This window comes from Gossypium arboreum, chromosome 8, assembly GCF_025698485.1.
Source record: "Gossypium arboreum isolate Shixiya-1 chromosome 8, ASM2569848v2, whole genome shotgun sequence".
In the NCBI taxonomy this organism is placed as follows: domain Eukaryota; kingdom Viridiplantae; phylum Streptophyta; class Magnoliopsida; order Malvales; family Malvaceae; genus Gossypium; species Gossypium arboreum.
In genome coordinates this window covers 18,893,782-18,899,781 of record NC_069077.1, presented here as the reverse complement: position 1 = coordinate 18,899,781, position 6,000 = coordinate 18,893,782, and positions in this window count along the sequence as shown.

The following is a 6,000-nucleotide window of genomic DNA, read 5'->3' as shown; positions in this document are numbered from 1 at the left end:
GTTGACTTCGAGTATTCTCTACCTTCTACTCTCTGTCCCCCTTTTGATCCTCTTCTAGGGTGTTTATATAGACTTTTGAAAGCCCAAAATAGCCCAAAATTAGCATTTTCCGATTAGAATTAGACTTGGGCTCGATAGGGACACGGCCGTGTGACACGCCCGTGTGAGAGTGCTCAGGCCGTGTGAAATTTTGAGTTGGTTTAAGTCGACACGACCATGACACACGGGTGTGTGGCTTGCCCGTGTGTCTAACATGGGCGTGTGGATTACCCGTGTGGAAGTGCCTAGGTCGTGTGGAACATTGAAATCAGCCTATTTTGTCCATTTTTGGCTCGTTTCTTGCTCTTTCACTTTCCTATGCTCTCCTGAATATAAAACATGAAATTAAAGGATTAGGAGCATCAAATTCAATAAATCTAGTGATAAACCATCCATAAATATGCCAAGCATGGGATAAAAATATGTATATATTATGGTTTATCAAATATCCCCACACTTAAGCTTTTGCTTGTCTTCAAGCAAAATCCTCAACTCACAATTAAAATAAATTCTTCTCAACTTATAGTTATCATCAATAATGTTTTGAAGTAATCCACAAGTAATCATACATTGAGAGTTTAACTAAAAGATCATCAAATTTTCAAACAATCCAAGTTGAGCATTTTATCACGAAAACATTGGTATTTCCCTTTATCTAAGTATTTACCTTTAATTCAAAATCACGCAGAGTTGGCATACTCACTAAAGATTTGCTCAAATCACTCAAGGTGTTTAAGGTTCAAAAATAAGTGCTCAATTAGTCAAACATGAAAAGTTATTACCATAGGCTTGCATGAAAATCAAATCTCCACCACTTTAAATCAGATGATACACAAATCAAAAGGTCTTTAACAGGGTTGTAATGGGGCTTGGGTTAAAGGTGTGGATAAAGGCTGAAAAAGAAGGTTAGAATCAAGATTGAATTGATAAATTACCTAGCTAGAAAAAACTAACACTAAATAATTACATCAATCGAATTTATTAACGAGAAACATGAGCTTCTTCTCAGAATATGGAATTAAATACTCAGCTCATAACTAAGAACTAATAACAATCAACATAAATATATATATATATACATTTTTTTATAATAATAAGAACAAGTCAAATATTTAGAACTACTAATTGAATACGAAAACATAGCAAGGCAATTATTCAAATCAAATCTCGACAAAATGAGGATAAAATTAAAAAGGGAAAAGTTTCAAGGAATCAAAAAGAGGTTAACGGGTTAATGTTAAGGGTGAATTAAGAGGGAGGTTTTAAGCTCAATGGGTTTCACTAAGGGTTAATTATAAAGGTAGACCTTTTAGGGAGTGAGAGGGTTAAAACCTAAGTGCCTTTATCATCTCAGTATATCAAATAAAAAGTGTGGTCTCGAAATGTATAATCGAAGCAAGTTCTAGAATAACAAATCAGTGTTGACCCACTCATAAACAACAATGGAAGTGAGCAAGAAGGGATATATGCTCTAAAGGCTCAAAATCTCACAAAAATTATGGCTTTTGACGTCAATCCTTTGAATTTCAAACTTCAAGATAAGACCTAAATTTGGGGAAACAACCTAAAAATTTTTAATTCTCAAAAATCAACTTATCATGCTTGATTCTCTAATGTCTTAAAGTTTAAAAAATAAATGCATGATTACCTATGATTTAATCCAAAATATATAAATAAAAATAATAAGTCAATCAAAATTCATTCTAATAGTAATATGAGAAAATTACTTAAGAACGAGATAGAAATTCAGGGATTTTTTGATAATCATATAAATAACCTCCCCACACTTATGATGTACATTGTTCTCAATGTACAAAGATAGATAATAACAATATAAGCATAATATTAGAAGAGAGGGAGAGAAGTGAAACTGCCCTGAATTTTTGGATGAAATCCTTGGAATAGCGAAAGCTAGAATTGTAGATAAGGCCAATGAAAGGCATGATTCTGAGTTACTAATAAGAAAGTAACCACAACTATGGAAGAGAATTAAAGGATTACTCGATAATAACCATAAAGATAACCATAAAATATAAGACATAAGTCTTCAAAAATAAATAATAATAATAATAATAATAATAATAATAATAATAAAATAAATGGACTCAAAGGTCCTCATTATCGGATGCCTCGTGGGTCGATGGTGCCGAAGGAGAGATGTGAAGGTGGTGGTAAATCTGTCGAAGAGTGGCATCAATGCTGTCAAACCGCTCAAAACACTGTTGCTCAAAGTGAAGGAGTCACTCAGATATATCTGTCAAGGTAGCAGCAGTAGGGCGGTGACTCTGTGATGGTGGTGGAGGTGGAGGTGGGACCTCATGAAGGGGAGGAACATCATCATTAATGTCCTCTAGATCATCCTGACCATTAGAACGAGCTAACCGGTACTGAGGGGAATCGAATCCATGACATCACTCGATCATCCTCATGTGGATCATACTAAAAAATCCTTGAGACATCTGACCTACTAGTGTGAGTGTCGATGACATCTCTAGCATTTCGAGGAGACTGAAGTGTTAAGCGAGACGAGTCACGTAAGGGCCAAGAAAGATGGGGCCCTTCTTATTGTGTTTAGTTTGGTTACGGAAAGTGAGTACGATGAAATATTCCAAATCAAACACATGTCTGGTAGTCATGCTCCACAGGAAATACGCTTCATAAGTACTAACCACTCTTGTGCTCTCTCTCCGACCTGTCAAAGTGTGAGCTAGTAGGGTGTGAATATACCATAGGACCGGAGAGAGGTGCGTTGCCTTCTAGCGACTCGCGTTATAGTTAGTTAGGCCACCCATGAGCTCAGTCCAGCATCGCAAAGGTGAGTAATGAATAAGTCTATGAAGCTGAAGAAAGTCCTCGGTGCTCATGAACTCCTCTGTGTAAAGTCCCAAAGTAGCATCGAACTCTGAGACGTTCATGTGTCGCACTAACCTACCAAGCCGAAAAGTGATAGTGTCAGGCTTGTCATGACTAACATGACCTGCTAGACTAAAAATATGGCACCGAACTCTAAGGTGAACTCTGAGTAGGTGGGCTCGATGATGGTGAAGAACCTATCCCATGGGGCTGTGGTAATAATCGCGCGCACATCATCAACCAAACGGACCTGCTCTAGTGCGGCCCAATCAATACAACGACCCACACCAAGGGGTCGTACGCTAAGAAGCTAATTAAATCCTCCTGGTTTCTCGATGGAAATTAGAGTAAAGGGTGGCGAGTTGCGGCCGAAATGCTCAAGGAGGTTGCACCGGGGTCTTTTAGCTTTTTCAAAGCGGGGATGGCCACTTTTGACTTTCCTCGTGTGTTCGTCATAATGGGCCTGCAAAATATTTTAGAATGAATGAACACACTTAATAGCTGTATGTAAGGAGAGAATAAAAATTTAAACAAAGCTCCAAAATTGGACGAAAATAAACATAGAATATAATGGGGCTAAGAAACAACATGCTTATTAAGAGACACCTAAGACCAATCCATGAAGCAACAGAGCTAAAAAAATGAAATTATAAAACTAAGAACAACAATGAAAATAGAAGATATGTGGAAGACTAATGGAATTAGTAGAAGTAACAAATGAAATCAAATGACTAAAAATAATGTTCAGAATTTAATGAAGCAAAAACACAAGATTATCATCAAGGAATTAACTAACTAACCAAGAACAAAGGAGTAAATAAAATCAATAGCGACAAAGAGAAATAAAATAAAATAAAATAAAGAAACAAAATAAAAAATAATAATTAAACTAATAATAATAAAGGAAGACAAGAATAAGGTTTGAGAAGGGGTGACTGATCACACGGACGTCGAAGCGGGGCTAGATGGTGGGAACGGTGGTGGCCGTGGCGAGGGGAAAGAATAGGCGTGTGGCGGTGGGGCTGGGTTGTGGGGATAGAAGCTTAAGGCGATGTTGGTCGGTGGTGAAGGGACAAGTGAGGAATGGGAAAAAAAAAAAGGGAATGGAAGTGTATGCAAAAAGTGTTAAGGAGTACACGGCGAGGCTAGGTGCCTTGAGCAGTGGTTGGACGGAGGGGGGAATGGAGTTGTGGCGGCTAGGGTTTGGGGGATTTTGGGGGAGAAAAGAAAAGAATAAAGAAAGGGGCTAAGGTTTTTTTTAAGGTGACACAGTCATGTAACGGCCCCGTGTTAGGCCACACAGGTGTGTCACATGCCCTTGTGGCTCGAATCTAGCCCGTGTTCATCACAAACATTAAATGCCCATTCGTCACATGGCCTAGGACACACCCGTGTTTTCAGGCTGTGTGGTTCATACAACTATCTCGCACTACCGTGTTCTATGTCCTTCACTTCTCCCACGTCCGTGTGGCTCGCCCACACGCCCGTGTAACATCCCACACACCCGTGTGGTTCAGTCGTGTCTCGAACACAGCCATGGCCCTTTCTCGTGCATATCTCTAACCTGTTTAACATTCGATAAAGTAAGCTCCAGGTTTCACATGGCCAAGGACACGTTCGTGTGTCCTGGACGTATGCTTCACACGGCCGCATCGCATGGTGGTATTGCTTGAGTTTATGGCCATGTGTATGTCGATACTTAGGAATTTTTAGCCCTGTTTCTACACAGCCAAGGACATGCCCATGTGTTCTGACCGTGTGAGTCACTATACCTATATTAAAACATGAAAAATAGATAAAATAAACTAGTTAGTGGTGTTAGTGCTCGGGTTGCCTCCCGAGAAGCGCTTATTTAGAGTCTAAGCTCGATTTTACCTCTCATTTCCCTGGTCATGGTGGGTCAAGGAGTTGGAAGTCCTCATTCCTACTATCAATCTTATCAAAATAAGTTTTTGGACGAGTACTATTTATCTTGAAAGTGACGAATTTGGAATGAGTTACCTCGACTGTACCGTATGGGAAAACGTTGAGTACCGCAAAAGGTATTGCTCCATTAGGTTAAATAGTGGCAACACGAGGGTCTGCTTCATCTAACAGTACTTTGTCTCCAACCTTAAGTTGATTCGATTCACCTTTAAGTTTGTCATGGTACTGCCTTGATTTATTGTGTATTCTTGATTTCTCCTTAACCTGTGTTCGCCATTCATCTAGTTCCTTGATCTGTAGCCTTCGCTCTTCATGGATAGTCTTGTCATTACATGGACTGCAACGTGGCTCATTTGTACTTCTTGGATGTTTTTCCTGCAAAAAAGGTTGAACAACAAGGTTACTCACATTAAAAGAGCCTGTGTAATCATCTCGATCACTAGTCTTTTTGTCAGAATCATGAGCTTGGAGTTTAATCATGTCATCGCCTACCCGAAGCGTTAGTTCACCTGTTCCAACATCAATGATAGATCTAGCAGTTGCTAAAAAGGGTCTGCCTAGAATTAAGGGTACGTCATTGTCCTCATTCTTGTCTAAGACAACGAAATCGACTGGGAATATGAATTTGTCAATTTTAACAAGCACATCTTCAATGATACCCTTAGGAAATCTAATAGTTTTATCAGCTAATTGTATGTTCATTCTAGTTTGTTTGGGTTTCCCTAGTCCTAGCTGCTTAAACATCTTGTAGGGCATGACATTAATACTTGCCCCTAAATCAGCTAGAGCATTGTTAGCATTTAAACTACTAATTAAACAAGGTATCGCAAAACTCCCTGTATCTTTCAGCTTGTTGGGTAGCTTGTTTTGTAGAATAGCTGAGTAAAATGCATTTAACTTCACATGAGATGACTCATCTAACTTTCGTTTGTTTGCTAAGAGCTCCTTTAAAAATTTAACTACGTTTGGCATCTATGAAAGAGCTTCAATAAACGGTAAGTTAATATGTAATTTTTTAAGTAGTTTAAGGAATTTATCGAATTATTCGTCTGTGTGGTCCTTTCTTGTCGCACTGGGGTATGGCACACGGGGTGTATATTTTTTACTTACCGATTTTGGTTCATTGTGGCTCAGCTCAACCTTAGCATTGCTTACCATAGCTTCTTACCTCATTTCAAATTT